At 41.7% G+C, this 17299-nt stretch overlaps 1 long non-coding RNA gene across 1 annotated transcript in view; it reads left to right on the forward strand.

Moving 5' to 3' along the window:
- LOC108317976 overlaps positions 1 to 17299 on the forward strand; it is a 36702-nt gene that overhangs the window by 2615 nt on the left and 16788 nt on the right. The window contains exon 2 of the long non-coding RNA XR_005195197.1: positions 9395 to 9506. This is a non-coding gene — a long non-coding RNA (uncharacterized LOC108317976). The remainder of the gene's footprint in view (positions 1 to 9394; positions 9507 to 17299) is intronic.

The following is a 17299-nucleotide window of genomic DNA, read 5'->3' on the forward strand; positions in this document are numbered from 1 at the left end:
GTGATCCACCCGCCTCGGCCTCCCACAGTGCTGGGATTACAGGCTTGAGCCACCGCGCCCGGCCTGAATTGGCAATTATTTTAATTCAGGACTTTGAAGATATCTTTCAGTGTTCTGGCCTTCAGTTGTGGAGAAGTAAGTTATTGCTTCTACTTTGAAGGCAATCTTCCTTTTTTGGTCTTACTTTTAAAATGTTTATTGTTTTATTATTTTTAGTTGACACATAATTAATTGTACATATTTATGGGGTACAGTGTGATTTTTTGTTTCCAGATGAAATCTTGCTCTGTAGCCCAGGATGGAGTACAGTGGTGCCATCTCAGCTCACTGCAACCTTTGCCCGCTGGGTTCAAGCAATTCTCCTGTCTCTACCTCCACGGTAGCTGGGATTACAGGCGCCCACCACCACACCTGCCTCAGCCTCCCAAAGTATTGGGGTTACAGGCATGAGCCCTGGCACCTGGCACAGTATGATATTTTTGATACGTGTATACAACGTGTGAAGATCAAATCATGACAATTAGCATTCCATCACTTTAAACATTTATCATTTCTTTATGTTAGGAACATTCAAAATTCACTTTTCTAGCTATCTGAAAATAGACAACAAATTGTTGTTAATTATGGTCACCCTGTAGTGCTTTAGAACTCAACTTATTCCTCCTGTCTAGCTCTACTTTGATATCTGTTAACCAACCTTTGGCTATTCCCACTACCCCCCACCTCCCCTGACCTAGGTCCCCTTCCCTACCTTTAGGAATCACTATTCTACTATTCTACTCTCTACCTCTGTGAAATCAACATTTTTAGATTTTACATATGAATGAAAACATTCGGTATTTGTCTTTCTGTGTCTGGCTTATTTCACTTAACATAATGTCCTCCAGGCACATCCATATTCCCCTGAATGACAGGCTTTTGTTCTTTTTATGGTTCAATAGTATTTCATTATGTAGATGTAACATATTTTCTTTATCCATTCATCTGTTGGTAGACACAAATAGATTCCATGTCTTGGCCATTATGAGTAGTGCTGCAATAAACATGGGAGTGCAGATAATCTCTTTGACATACTGATTCCCTTTTCTTTGGCTATACCCAGTAGCGGAATTCCTGGATTATATGGTAGATCTCTTTGTAGTTTTTTGAGGAACCTACATACTGTTTTCCATAATGGCTGTCGTAATTTACATTCCCACTAACAGCGTATAATAGTTTCTTTTCTCTGCATTTTCACCAGCATTTTTTTTTTTTGAGACTAGTCTTGCTCTGCTGCCAGGCTGGAGTGCAGTGGAGTGATCTTGGCTCACTGCAACCTCCACCTCCCGGATTCACGCCATTCTCCTCAGCCTCCCGAGTAGCTTGGACTATAGTCGTGCCACTACACCCAGCTAATTTTTGTATTTTTATTAGAGACGGGGTTTCACCATGTTGTCCAGGATGGTCTCGAGCTCATCTGCCCACCTCAGCCTCCCAAAGTGCTGGGATTACAGACGAGAGCCACTGAGCCCAACCTTGTTTTTTTTTTTTTTTTTTTAATCTTGGTAATAGCCATTCTAACTGGGGTGAGATGATATCTCATTGTGATTTTGATTTGCATCTCCCTGGTGATTAGCGATGCTGAGTGTTTAAAAAATATATCCATTGGCCATTTGTATGTTTTCTTTTGAGAGATGTGTATTCAGCTCATTTACCCATTTTAAAATCAAATAATAATAATTATTATGATTAGTATTTTGCTGTTCAGTTGTTTGAGTTCCCTGTGTATTCTGGCTATCTTGTCAGATAATAGTTTGAAAATGTTTTCTACAATAAAATCTTTGCCCAGAGCAACGTCTGGAAGCATTTTCTTTATGTTTTCTTCTAGTGTTTTCATCATTTTGGGTCTTACATGTAAGTCTTTATTTTTATTTTTTATATGGTGAGAGATAAGTGTCTAGTTTCATTTTTCTGCACGTGGATATCTAGTTTTCCTAACACCATTTGTTGAAGAAACTATTCCTTCCCCAGTGAGTGTTCTTGGCACCTTTGTTGAAAATTAGTTGGCTGTAAACACATAGATTTATTTCTGGGTTCTTATTTTGTTCCATTGAACTATGTGTTTGTTTTCTGTTTTTATGCCAGTACAATGCTGTTTTGGTTGCTATAGCTTTGTAGTATATTTTGAAGCCTGGTAGTATGATGGCTCCAGCTTTGTTCTTTTTGTTCAGGATTGTTTTGGCTATTTGGGGTGATTTGCAGTTCCATACAAATTTTAGGATTTTTTTTTTTTCTATTTCTGTGGAGAATGCTATTGGTATTTTGAGAGGGATTGCATTGTATCTGTAGATTGCTTTTGGTAGTATGGTCATTATCACAATATTAATTCTACCAATCCATGAACATGAAATGTCTTTCCATTTTTTAATGTGCTTTTTAATTTTTTTCATCAATAGAGATCTTTTACTTCCTTGGTTAAATTTATTTCTAGGTGTTTGATTTTTGTGTACCTATTGTGAATGGGATTGCTTTCTTAATTTCTTTCTTGGCTAGCTCATATATAGAAATACTACTGATTTTGTATGTTTATTTTGTATCCTGAAACTTTGCTGAATTCATTTATCAGTTCTAAGAGTTTTTTTGTGGCACATTCAGGGTTTTCTCTTCCATCTGTCTTTTTTTCTCTTTTTTATTGAGACTATCATAAAACGGCTTCTTTCTTTTTTTTCTTTTTTTGTTACAGAGACAGAGTTTAGTTTTGTTGCCCAGGCTGGAGTGCAGTGGTATGCTCATAACTGTCTGTAGCCTTGACCTCCTGTGCTCAAGTGATTCTCCTGCATCAGTTTCCCAAGTAGCTGGGACTACAGCTATGCACCACCACACGTAGCCAATTTAGACAATTTTTTTTTTTATACAGAAATTGAGTCTTTCTTTGTTGCCCAGGCTGGTCTCAAACTCCTAGCCTCTTGCAATCCTCCTGCCTCTGCCTCCCAAAGTACTGGGATGACAGGTATGAGCCAGCATGCCTGACCAAGCTTTTCTATATATAAGATCATGTCTGCAAACAGGGACAGCTTGACTTCCTTCATTCCAATTTGGTACCCTTTTATTTTATTTTATTTTTTATCTTGCTTAATTACCTTGTTTAGGACTTCTAGTATTATATTGAATAGAAGTGGTACAAATGGGCATCCTTGTCTTGTTCTAGATCTTACAGGATCTTTTCCCTGTTTAGTATGATGTTGTCTGTGGTTTGTCATTTATGGTCTTTATTGGCTTAGGTATGATTCTTCTATACCTAGCTGATTGAGAGCTTTAATTATAAAAGAATATTGAGTTTTATCAAATGCTTTTTCTGCATCTATTGAGATGATCATATGGTTTTTGTCCTTCATTCTATTGATGTGATGTACCACATTTATTGATTTATTTATTTCAAATTATCCTTGCATCCCTGGAATCAATCTAGAGGCTGCATGGTCACTTGATCATGGTGAATGATCTTTTTATTGGGCTGCTGGGTTTGGCTTGCTAATGTTTTATTGAGTATTTTGCGTCTATGTCCATCAGGGATATTGGCCAGTAGCTTTGGTTGTTGTTTCTTTGTCTGGTTTTGGTATCAGGGTAATCTTAGCTTCATAGAATGAGTTTGGAAGAATTCCTTCTTCTGGAAGAGTTTGAAAAGAATTAGTGTTAGTTATTTAAATGTTTGGTAGAATTCTGCTGTTAAGCCATTGGGTCCTAGGCTTTTCTTTGATGGGAGACTTTTTATTACAGATTCAATCTTGTTACTTGTTATTGGTCTGTTCAGGCTTTTTATTTCCTCTTGAGTCAATCTTGGTAGATTGTATGTGTCCAGGAATTTATCCACTTCAACTAGGTTTTCTAATTTGTTGGCATATAGTTGTTTGTAATAGTCTCTAATGAATCTTTGTATTTCTGTGGTATCAGCTGTAATACCTTTTTCATTTTTTATTTTATTTATTTGGATCTTTTTTTTCTCTTGGTTTGTTTAGCTAATGGTTTGTCCATTTGATTTATGTTTTTAAAAAACAAATTTTCATTTTGTTAATATATTGTATTTTTTGGCCCTAATTTCTCTGCTCTGATCTTTAGTATTTCTTTTCTTCTACTAGTTTTGGGGTTGGTTTATGCTTGCTTTTCTAGTTTCTTCAGATGCATTGTTAGGTTTTTTATTTGAATTTTTTCTACTGTTTTGATGTTGGCATTTATTGCTATAAACTTCCCTGTTAACACTGCTTTTGCTGTATCCTGTAGGTTTTGACACATTGTGTTTTTAAAACTTTCTTCTTAATTTCTTCATTGTCTATGTTGTTTAATTGTCATGTGTTTGTACAGTTTCAAATGTTCCTGTTGTGATTGATTTTTAGTTTTATTTCATTGCAGTCAGAAAAAGATACTTGATATGATTTCAATTGTTTTACATTTGTTGAGATTTGCTTTGTGGCCAAACATGTGGTCTATCCTGGAGAATGTTCCATGTGTTGATGAAAAGAATATGCATTCTGCCGCTGTTGGATGAAATGTTCTGTAAATGTCTGTTAGGTCCATTTGGACTGAAGTGCTGTTAAAATCCAGTATTGCTTTATTGGTTTTCTGTCTAGATGATTTGTCGAATGCTGAGAGTGATATGTTGAAGTCCCCAACTATTTTGAATTAGAGTCTGTCTCTCCCTTTATTTTATTTTTTTAGAGACAGAATCTCACTTTGTCACCAGGTGGGAATGCAGTGCCATGATCATGCCTCACTGCAGCCTTGAATTCCTGGGCTCAAGTGATTCTTCTGCCTCAGTCTTCCAAGTAGCTGGGACTACAGGTATGTGCCACCATGCATGGCTTAAAAATTTTTTGTTTCCAGAGATGGGGTCTCATTTGCTTCCTTGCCTTTTGGCTAAGATCAAATGTAGAGATGAAGTCTTGCTATATTGCCCAGGCTGGTCTTGAACACCTGGCCTTAAGTGATCCTCCTGCCTCAGACTCCCAAGTAGCTGAGATTATAGGCACAAGCCTTGATATCTGGCTACTGTCTCTCCCTTTATAACTAATAATATTTGCTTGATATATGTCAGTGCTCCAGTGTTGGGTGCATATATATTAACAATTGTTATACCCTATTATTGAATTGATCCCTTTATCCTTATATAATGACCATTTTGTCTCATTTTACTGCTTTTGACTTAAAGTCTGTTTCATCCAAGTATTGCTACTTCTGCTTGCTTCTGGTTTCTGTTTGTTTGGAATACCTTTTTCTATCCCTTCTCCTTCAGTGTATGTTTCTGGCTGTTTTTAAAGGGTTTTCTTTGTCTCTAAACAGTTTTACTTTGATGTGCCAAAAGTGTGGGTGTAGTTTTCTTGTGTTTATTCTACTTGGATGTCTTAGCATTTTCTGAAGATGTGGCTCAATATTTTTTGTTTTTGGAAAATTTATAGTCAATAATCTCTTCAAATACTACTTTTGCTCTATTTTCTCTCTCTTCACTGTGTTCCAAATCTTTAATTTTGTTTTCTTTTTTTCTCCTTTTGTTTCAGTTTGTATGTTTCCTACTGATATTTTTTAGCTTTCTAATTCTTTCTCCAGCTGTGTCTACTCTTCTGTTAAGCCTATCTATCCAGTTCTTAATGTCAGTTATTATGTTTTTCAGTTTAACATTTTCTATGTGATTCTTTTAAAAAACAGATTCAAGCTCTCTGTTGAAATTCTCAACTTGGAATTAATTTTCTTTAATGTATTAATGACATTTAAAAAAAATGTATCTGAGAACTCCTATATACAAGTCACCTAAAAGTCTATTTTTATTATTTAGTCTTTCTCTGGTTTTTGGTCACTTGGTCTTATCTCTTGTTAAGTCTTGTAATTTTTTATTAAATGCTGGACATTGTAGTTAAGAAATTATGGTACAGATTTGAGGCTCTAAATACTACTTTCTTCCTCCAGAGAGATTTTCTTTTGTCTTATGTCAGGATCAAATCATCTTAATCTCATCTTGGATCAGGCTGGTTTAAATCTATGTTTCAGCTTTTGTAATGGCTGATTTATTTGTATATTCTAGAAATAAGATTAGGCCTTATTTTAAAACTAGAACTCATCAGAAGCCCCAATGGAAAGCTGGAGGTGCTTTCTAGATTCCTGTACTTATACCAGCCCGGAACTCTTTTTTTTTTTTTTTTTTTTTTTACCCTGAGTCCTAGGAGACTGCTGAAATCTCTGCTCAGCTTCTGGATCCTTCAGCTATTTGTGTGCAAATCTGCAAATTACTTCTGGAGAAAAACGCGGTCAGATGTCTGCTTCACATGAATGCTTTCATCTCTCTTCATGATTTTGGTTTTCATTTCCCTGTTAACTTTTCTTCATTTTCAAACCAGATTTCCTAGTTGTTTTTGACAAGGAGGCTGGTCTGATACGAGTCAATCTACCATATCCAGAAGCAAAATTAAGAGTATGGACTTTGGAATCAAACTTCCAGGATTCAAATCTCAGTTCCATCATTTACTTGCACTGTGATCATGAGCAAACTATTAACTTTTCTGAGCCTCAGTTTTCAATCTCTAAAATGTGGATAATATACTAGCTACCTTTTAGGGTTGTTGTGATAATTTAGAATGTGTGTGTGTAAACTTAGAAAAGTGCCCGGAACACTGAGATGCAAAAAATGCTATCTTGGTGTTTGCTATTATTATTTTTACTTGACCAAGTTTTTTTTGCCAATTATTTTCCATTGTATAATTTCAGTGATACATCCTTAATAGGCATCCACTGGCTACTGGATGAAGTCCAAACTCTATATCTGCTGTTCTCAGCCCTGGTAGAATAGCGGCGTAATCTGTGGTGCTTTTAAAACTCTTGAGACCCCAACCAAACTAGGCTAATTACATTAGAAGTTTTTAGGTAGGATCTAGGTATCAGAATTTCTAAGAGATCCCCAGGTGATTTTGGTATTGAGCCAACACTGAAAACCTTTGGCTTTCAAGATCACTAACAGTCTAGCCCAACCTATCTTTCTAATGATAATTCTCCTGTATCCCAACGTTGGGCATTTCCTTGTAGTGAGCCTATCTATTCAAGGTCCAGCCTTCCACGTATATGATCTGATGGCTCATGCAAGGCTCAGAGGCTGATGGTTTATCTCTTCTCCCTCCCTTCCATGGTGGTATGGGTGGGGACACAGGCATGAACCTCAGTCTCTGTCCCTTCCTTCTGGGCTTCATTTCCTTACCATAACTTGAATCTGTTTCATAGCAAAGTTTCCCATGTTTTCTTTTGTTTTGTTCTTCTTCCACTCCTTCCAGATCTTTTGCTAAAGACTTTTCACCTTTCTCTGTCCAAGACTAACACATCCTCCATTCCTCACTAGAAACACACTTTTCATCTAGTTTCCTAACATTATCAACTGACAGCATGGCATCGTAGCTAGTTTCTAATCATAAGGCTGGAGAAACCTGGCCTGTCCCCAGGAATCAACTTTGGACAACGTCATTCTCATTTCTACTTCTGTTTCTTTGGGCTACCTCATCGACCTAGAATATCTCTTTTCCTTCTCCTCTCTCTGCCAATTTGCAGTTTATTCCACCTTGAAGTTTCACTTCTTTTACTAAGCCAATTAAGCATCTCCAAAGCACACTGTTCTTCCACTTTTCCTGTGCTCCCACTTACCCTGTCTGTTCACAATTTTAGCTCCAAATTATATGTTCCAATGGAGGACCTTGAAACACAGTGGAAATTCAATACTTAATACTTCCTTGTTAGACCTACACAAAATTGTCAAAAAAAAAAAAAAAAAAAAAAAAAAAAAAAAAAAAAAAAAACAGCCTAAGCTGCAGATTCCCAACACTGATTTTCAGATCATTATCGGTGTCATTGCTATTTGCCCTAGAAGTGACGCGCATGTTGCTAAATGTCAGGGAGTTCTGAGAAGGTGCATGGGTTGGTAGGAATAGGTTAGGGAATTGCACTCACTTTCTACTGCTGCATAACAGATGACCACAACCACAGAGCTGAAAATGACACCGATTTATTATCTCACAGCTCTGTGGGTCAGAAGTCCAGGTGGCTTGTCTTTCTCTGCTCTGGATCTCACAAGGCCAAAATCAAGATGTTGGCCAGGCTGGGATCTTCTTGGAGGCTTTGGGGAAGAATCCACTTCCAACCTCATTCAGGTTGTTGGCAGATTCAGTTCCTGGTAACTGTGGGGCTGAGGTCCCCATCTTATTGCTGGCTAGGGGGTCACTCTCAGCCTATTGAGGACACGCTCAGATCCTTTCATGTGGCCCCCTTTAATCTCAGCAAAAGAGAAGTCCCCATGCATCGAAGTCTTCTGACTTCTTTTTCTGCTACCAGCTGGAGAAAATTCTCTGCTTTTAACTTGCCTTATTGGATTAAGCCCAACCAGCTGATTTCTCTATCTTAAAGTCTACTGACTTGAGTCTTTAATTATACGTGAAAAATTCTGGCTGGGTGTGGTGGCTCACACCTGTAATCCCAGCACTTTGGGAGGCCAAGATGGGTGAATTGCTTGAGCCCAGCAGTTTGTGACCAGCCTGGGCAACGTGGTGAAATCCCATCTCTACAAAATACAAAAATTAGTCGGGCATGGTGGTATGTGTCTGTAGTCCCAGCTACTCAGGAGGCTGGCTTAAGGTAGGAGAATGATTTGAGCTAGGAAGCCGAGGTTGCAGTAAGCTGAGGTTGTGCTACTGCACTCCAGCCTGGGCAACAGAGTGAGACCCTGTCTTAAAAAAATTCTCCACAGCAGTACCTAGATTAGTGTTGGTTGAATAACCAGGGTACGGGAGTCTTGGGGAACCATCTTTAGAATTTTGCCAACCACAGGACTGATGAAGCAGAAAGCCAGAGAACCAGCAAGGAAAGGACCACTTAGATTCAGTGGACCAGTGCCTCACGGAGCAACAAGCACTCTTCAGGATCACCTAGTCCTGCCCTTTTATTCTCTGGATTGGAACATCAATACTTAGAGAGGGGAAGGGAATTTATAATTAATCTTCTACACATCCACCTTGGGCCAGATGTTGTACTAAATGCTTATGGAGAATATAGAGATAAATAAGACTCAGCATCTGTGCTTAGGATTTTATTACCCATGCATCCAAAGTCCATGGAAGTTTTTCTTAAGAAAATAGTTTATTTAGTCCTTGGAAATTATAGAGTTGTGTGCTAGAAATGGACCTCACAGATCAAATGTTCCAGTGTTTCTTAAGAATAGAAACAGTGACTTTACGTGACATGTAGACCAACATTTTAAATTGTAATCATAATGTCTTAATGTTACCTTCTATTTATGGCAAATGATGCTATTTTCTCTGCATTACAATGACATAAAGTTTCCTTCTGCCCTCTTTTTTCCTTTTTTCAACTTGCATTTATGGATCACTTACTCTAGAAGACAACAGAAGATGGCACTGAAGGCTTTGGCTCTGGAAAAAGAGTTACCTGGATACTGATCCTGACATCTCTCACTTAAACTCTACAAGTCTCACTTTCTCATCAGATAGGTAAGGAGAAATATATTATTTAAGTGATATCATGTGTGTAAAGTGCTTAACAGAGGTGACATTGTAAGGATCTAATAGATGTTAGCAATTATAAAATTAATGCTTTTCTGATCCGAGAGGAAGGGGGATTTCTGCTAAGGGGAGCTGGGCCTTGTTTCCCTGACTTCTCTGGGGAGTGGCAGCAGTTCTCAGGGCCCTCATCCCTCTCCTCCCATCTCCTGGGCCATTTGAGAGCCTGGGAAGGTGCCTGAGATCTGGCACTTTCTGGAAAGAGAGGAAATGGATGCAGAAAGTAAAGAAAATATGGCCAGGCCTGATGGCTCATGCCCATAATCCCACTTTGGGAGGCTGAGGCTGAGGTTGGGAGTTTCAGACCAGCCTGACCAACATGGAGAAACCCCGTCTCTACTAAAAATACAACAATTAGCTGGGTGTGGTGGCGCATGCCTGTGATCCTAGCTACTTGGGAGGCTGAGGCAGGAGAATCGCTTTTACCTGGGAGGTGGAGGTTGCGATGAGCCAAGATCCTGCCATTGCACTCCAGCCTTGGTGACAGAGCCAGACTCCTTCTAAAAAGAATTTAAAAACTAAAGGAAATAATGGAAGGTGTCACCATATGGACATGCCTGTGGGAATTATCCATTTTTTGGAGAAGCAACAAACTCAGATTGGGCACCAGCAGACACCCACCTTTGGGTGCCCTCCTTGGAGAATCTTGCAGGGAACGAGGCAGCTGCATCTGTTCCCATTCTGTCTCTATCCTAAGCCTCCTCCCAAGTCACTCTCGCTCTTTGCCTCCTCTCTCTTTCAACAAATACCAGAGGAGTTGTTGAAATATCTCCTGTCTAAAAAATCTTCATGCTTTGTTTGGAGAAGGAAGGTGTTTCTCTCTTTTATAAGAAAAAGGACTACAGATGTCTGTCGGAGGAGGGAAAAGGGGGCTAGAGTCTGGCATTCAGATGGCCAGAGGCACCGGGTCACTTGGCAGTGGGTGAGAGGGGAGCTTCAGAAAGAAGATGGGAGAGCCTCCAAAACACTTATTAGCTCATAAAATGTCACCTGGGCTAACCTCTGAATGTTTAGGAAACTGCTTAGTGTATGCCACCAGTGGTAGACGTTCAAGGTGCTGTGCCACGCTGGTGGGGGAGATATTTTGTCAAGAGTTAAAGACAGAGCCCAATGATAGGTGCCTATTCTGCCAACACACAGGGTGGGTGTCTGCCAGTGAGAAGCCAAGCCACCTGTGCCTTGGCGATGCCCTCAGAGAGGCAGAACTCTTGGGGAAAGGAGATTGTGGGGCAAAGGCGAATGGTATGGTAGAAACCAGTTTTATACATCTTGATATTTTGATGCTATTTAAGTTATGAAGACATAGCCTATAGGTCTTCTGCCAGCCAACCATTGATTCATCATGGGAAATGGGTTGTGAGACTTTCTGGTTCAGAATGTTTTTCTGGGCCACCTCTCTGCTTAGATTAGGGAGTGAAAACAAGTGACATAGATTTAAAATAATAACTATCAACTGGGCACAGTGGCTCATGCCTGTAGTCCCAGCACTTTGGGAGGCAAGGCGGATGGATTGCTTGAGCCCAGGAGTTTGAGACTAGCTGGAGCCACATGGCAAAACCTCATCTCCACAACAAATACAAACTTTAGCTGTGTATGGTGGTGTGCACCTGTAGTTGCAGCTACGTAGGACACTGAGGTGGGAAGATTGCTTGAAAGGGGGTGGGAGGGTTGAGGCTGCAATGAGCTGTGATTACACCACTGCATTCCAGCCGGGCAATAGAGCAAGACCCTGTTTCAACGTAACAACAACAACAACAATAATAATAATAGTCATACACAGTGCAGTGAAACAAGACTTTTAACGCTACTGGTGGGAGTATAAATTTGTCTGATCTTTCTTGAGGCATTTGGGCAGTATCAAAAGTCTTAAAAATATTCATACACTTTATCCCAGCAATTCCACTTGTATGAATGTGTTCTAAGAAAATAGTTGGACAAGTGCACAAAGATCAGGATATAATGAAAACCATGATAGTTTTGTTCATAATCGTGAACAACTGAAAACAACCAAAATATCCAGCAATTAGAGATTGGATAATAAATGAAGGTAACTTCATAGAATACTACACATCTATTGAAAAGGACACTGCTGCTGTCTCATATATACATTGAAACAGAGTTTTGCTCTTGTTGCCCAGGCTGGAGTGCAATGGCACGATTTCAGCTCACTGCAACCTCTACCTCCCGGGTTCAAGCGATTCCCCTGCCTCAGCCTCCTGAGTAGCTGGGATTACAGGCATGCACCACCACACCCAGTTAATTTTTTTGTATTTTAAGTAGAGATGGGGTTTCTCCATGTTGGTTAGGCTGGTCTCGAACCCCTGATCTCAGGTGATCTGCCCGCCTCAGACTCCCAAAGTGCTGGGATTACAGGCATGAGCTGCCACACCCGGTCTCATATTTATTGATAGGGAAAGATGGTTGTAATATTTTACGTGAGAAGAGCAGGTTCCAGGACAGTATATTCATTATGATTCTATTTTTATAGATAAAAGTAGATAAATTCCTCTATTTCAGTAATTTTTTTTCTCCCAGAACATTATTTCATTAAAGGTGACTTTTTGCTGAAACACTGCACCACGTGGACACCCAGTTTTACGCAGGTTACTGCTCCAGATTATAGTGCCATGTTGTGAAGGTTACAGGGAGAGTGTATACATTACTTTGCATAGTGTCTGATACATAGTAGTGCTTACAGGTAGAAAAAGTAAGTATTGCTTTTGGAAACTCTCTTAAAGTTGTAAAGAGACTGTTCCTCTAGAACAGTTTGGTATTTTAATAGAATAGAAACTATGATATAAAAATTGGCAAAGTTTGGTATCCTGAATACATGTAGTTGATATGATCTCAACCTTGAAAAAATTGTACATGCACCCATAAGAAAAGTCTGTAAAAATATAAATAAAAATGTTAACAGTGTTTGAGTAATGCTGGATCACGAGTAACTTTTATTTTTTTGCTATAACCCACCAGCCTCATGTGAATAGAACAGACAAGTCTTCATTTCTGTCCTTCTTTTCACTCAAAGTTTTTTAAAAAAGACTTTAATTACTGATATAAAGTAAAACAATTACTTGTGGGTTGGCTGAGAATTGCTAGAAATTAATAAATAGTTTGGAAATATTTAGTAAATTCTAATTACTTAGCAAAAGTAATTAAAATATTTATAAGTGAACACCCATAAACCACCACCAAGCAAATACATTACTCAATAAATGGTTTAATTAGTATTTCATTACTAGAAATTAATCTCAGTAACGAAACATTACTACAAATTACATGTAAGATAGACAACTTATTTTACTGCTATTAATGATTTCAATTACTAAGTTTGTGCAAGCCTAATTCCTTCCCACTTCCCCCACTCCCTCCTCCCGCTCCCACCCAGGCAAGTTCCCACACACTGGATCTGAATTAGGATGTTTGGGGCTGGTCTGGAACTGCATTGTTGGGAATCCCAGGCACATAGATTAACAATTTCCCTTGGCTTATTTCTTGGTTGTCTTGCTGAAATACAGGCCCTGGGTACCTCTTAATCAGCTAGAATCAGACTCCAGGGGCTGCTGGGCTTCTTACTGCAGATATACTCTCCTCTGGAGTCTTCTAAATCACTTGGCTGCAAGGATCTATTTCTTCCCCTCTCCTGTGCCAAGGTCTTTCTGGCACTGGCTTGTATCCCTGGTCCACATGCCAGGCTGGGTGGGTGAGGGTGGGCCGGGCTACCACCAAGTCATCAGAGGGCATTATTATGCAGATTAGAAAAAGCAGTCTCTTCCTCCAGACACAGGCGGTCACACACCAGGGTGGATTTCAGCTTTCAATTGTTTTTTTTGGTCAGGTTCACCAAGAAACAGATTCGAGATTTGCATGCAGGAGTCTTATTGGGGAACACTTTCAGGTAGTTCCCATGTAGGAACTACCACTCCAGTCTGAGAGCAAGGACTGTGCAGAAGGAGAAGTTGAATGACTCCATGGAAAGCTCTGAAGCTGGGAAAATTCTTCCAGAATGTCTTGGATTGAGACAAGGGGTGGGGATTGTGATTTCAAATTGTTACCCATACAGTCATGGGTTGCATCACTTGGGTGACAGCCCGCTGACCACAACCAAGGAGGATTTAACAGGGGATTTCATTACTAGTAACAAGTAAAGTGCACACTGGGGATAGTTCCCAAAGCAGTGCCTCCCAGGGGTGGCCTGTGGGTGTGGTTTACTGCTGGCATAGCTTTGATGCATGAGTTGTTCCAGTGTTCTGCTGGCGCTGGGGCATGTGTCGTTTTTGGTGTTAGAGTGGACTCTTACTGGGTCTTCTGCCTAGACCATAAGCTCCAGGAGGGCAGGCTCATGTCTCATGGTATCCCCAGACCTTAGCCCAGTTCATGGCTCCATTAATATTTGCTGATTGAATGTATAAGACTAAAGACAAATGGTCACTTAAATACACTAATGTAAACTTGATACACTTGACAAAGGGAAACAGAATCTGATCTAATCTGAGGGGTCAGGGGAGGCTTCTCCAAAGAAGTGACGCTTGAGCTGAGACCCAAGGACTTGGTAAGAGTGAACCAGGCAAAATGAGGGGAGGCGGGTGCTTCCCAAGCCTCCCCTGGATAGGCGTTTGGCTCTGCCACCTCCTATGTGTGTCTCCTGGGAGGAAACAGAACTGAGAAGGCATGCTCACTGAATTTCTGTTATCTGTTGCTGAAATGTATCCTTTGTCCCTATCACAGCCTTATCTTGTACAAGATTCATGTGTCAGAGAGCTCGTTTCCACCAGACCTCAGCCCAGGCTGCTGTGGGATGGAATTGCCTACACCTGGATGTGCTTGCTGGGCTGGGAAATACAGGCAAGGCATCATGGCTGGAGGTGGAGGGGGCCTAACCCGGGTTTGCCCAGGGAGGATTTTGCGTATGTATGATACATGTCTTGGAGAAACCGAGGGTGGAAACAGCTGGGGTATACCACACCTAAGCCCGTGTTTCCCATCTGTCCTTATCTACTCTTAGCTCACCCTCACCTACTCTGGGCCTGTCTCTACTCCCCACTGCCCCAGGACTGTGGCCTGTTCATTTCTCCTCCACAGCTGTGCAGGGGGCCTCCCCTCTCTGCAGTGCCCCTCTTGATGCACAAAATCCACCCAAATCACCTCCATGGAGCCCTGCCCAGAGACTCCAGGTCCTGCTGTGCTCAGCCCTCCTTGCATTTGATTCTTTAGGGCAGGAGCTTGGTTTGTTTGAGAAATCCCATGCCTGGTCCCAGGCCTGCTCCAGAGCACAGAGGTTGGCAAAAGGCTGCAGGAGAAGTTGAGCCCTGAAGGAAAACCTAGCATGCCCACTCCTGTTACACGATGCCCTGGTGGGTGCTAGGCCTTGTGAACTGTGCTTGGGGTGACATCTGCTGGGCCCCCCATGCAGTCAGACTGTGAGGGGGACCTCAGGCTTGACTTCAGTTGGTGGTGGCAGGACTGGGGGTGGAGGGGAAAGGAAGATGGAACGTTTGCATTTATCATGTCTGGGATTTTTCCTGCCTTGTCCTTAATCAGTCTATAGCTAATTAGCTGCCTCCCCAGCTTGGCAGAGCACCATTAATCACTGAAGGAGAAAGCCAGCAGCAGTGCCTTGGGGCTTAGGAGAAATCAGACTCCTTGGGTGGGCCATTCTTGTTTGTGGCACCGAGATGGCCACAGGGGCTCCTCTGTGAGGGTCCCTGGGGTGACTTCCCTTTGAGGGTCCCTGGGAAGGGGCCAGGGGCCCTGTGGCAGCTGAGATGACTGTCAGAGGAAAGGTATGGCATCTTCCTCTTCCTCTTTGCTTTCAACATTCCACTTCCATTCGTGGTGAAAATGTGCCTAGCCCCAGAGAAGAAATTCACTTTTCCAGACTCCCTTGCAGCTAAGGAAGGCTAGATGGCACAGTTCAGACCAATAAGACATAAGCTGAAACCTCAGCCAGGCTCTAGGAAGTCTTTTCCTTTCCTCACAGAAGACATTGGATGTTGCTGGTCCTGTCCCTTCTTGCCCTTTCTCCTTGCTGCCTTGAATGAAGACTTGAAGGCTGGAACTCCTGCAGTCTCTATGAAGGAAAGACCAAGAGAACTGTAGTGACACCAGCCCTGACCAGCTGATAAACCAATGCCAGTAACCATTCTACCTCTAGACTTCTGTTATGTGAAAAGAATTAATCTCTATTTGTTTAGGCCACTGTTGGCTGGGTATTCTGTTACCTGTAGCTAAAGACATTTCTAATATAGAGGGAATTCTGGGTGGTGTCAGCCTCATTACAGAGATGCCCAAGGTCCCCAGAGAGAAAGCCAGCAGCAGTGCCTTGGGGCGTAGGAGAAATCAGACTCCTTGGGTGGGCCATTCTTGTTTGTGGCACCGAGATGGCCACAGGGGCTCCTCTGTGAGGGTCCCTCTCTTCTGACATCCCCAATCTTCACCAGCCATGGGGCATGAGAGAGGCTATAGTAGTAACAGTAACCCAGCGTCAGCAGCTCTGCCCCTCCAATCATGTAGCCTCTGCACTTCTTTAAAGTCTCATTATCCAAACCCTTTTAGCCACCTATGTTGTTAAGAAAGTATCTGGTGTGACACTGATATATCAGTGCTGTTAAACTCTGAGCAACGGAGCACCTAGTAAGGCAAAACTAGAATTTTCTGGCAAATAAACAATGTTTCTGCTCTTAGTTATGCAACTTTGAGGTAAGTAGACAAATGCATTGCTCTGGGAAAGGGCTGTAACAAGGAATGCTGTGATGCTAAGCAGGTTTGGGTGTGCAGAGCTGGTCACAGGGGTTGGGATATTTCATAGGGCCCTGGCAAGACCCTGACTGAACTTTCTCTGTTGGGGTATAAGGTTACTGGAGCCTTTCTGATGAACTGAGTCAGTCTCTCTGAGACCCTTTGGCATGAAAGGGTAGAAAGGACCTCAGAGGGGAGCTCACCATCAGGAAATGGGGAGTGGGAATAGGTGAGCTGATATCAGGCTTAGATGGTGGTTGTGGGGGCTGGTGCCAGCCAAGCAGGTAGCAGGGTACAGACGCTCCTGGACCCAGGCATTCCGTGCTGTGGGAACTATGGCTGCATGTAGGAGTGTGAAATAAAGGAATCGTAGACTGGAGCACACGGTGGGGCTCCACTATGCTGTGAGTCCAGGCATCTGGAGCACAAGAATGTCACTTGCTGGTAGATATGGAGGTGGGGGTCAAACTGTGCAGGATTAGTTTTCAACAGTGACCTCTTGTGGCAGCGGACTGATAAGACTGTTCAGTTCTGCATCTGGCTTTGAGAAACGGCAGATCCTGATGAAAAGAGTAAGCTCTCTGGTTCGTGGACAGTTTGGAGGAAGCGAGGGAAAGGAGATCCTGAGAGGTAGAGGTAATGTAGCCCAGTGGTTAGGAGAATGGGCTCTGGAGCCAGATGGCTTCGGTTCACTTTCCTGCTCTGCTAGTTACTGGTTTACCTTGTATACAGGTCTGGCTTTGTAAATGTGCAGACCTGTGTAGTCTCACAGGGCCCTGACCTTAAATAGATCCCTATGCTTGGCTTGAAGTTTGGTGTCTTGAAAATCTTCGTAATTTTTGAAGAAGGGCTCCCTGTTCTCCCCTTCCTTCCTTCCTTCCTTCCTTCCTTCCTTCCTTGCTTCCTTCCTTCCTTCCTTCCTTCCCTCCCTCCCTCTCTCCCTCCCTCCCTTCCTTCCTTTCTCTCTCTCTCTCTCTCTCTCTCTC

Source organism: Cebus imitator, unplaced genomic scaffold (genome assembly GCF_001604975.1).
Source record: "Cebus imitator isolate Cc_AM_T3 unplaced genomic scaffold, Cebus_imitator-1.0 Scaffold11, whole genome shotgun sequence".
Classification (NCBI taxonomy): domain Eukaryota; kingdom Metazoa; phylum Chordata; class Mammalia; order Primates; family Cebidae; genus Cebus; species Cebus imitator.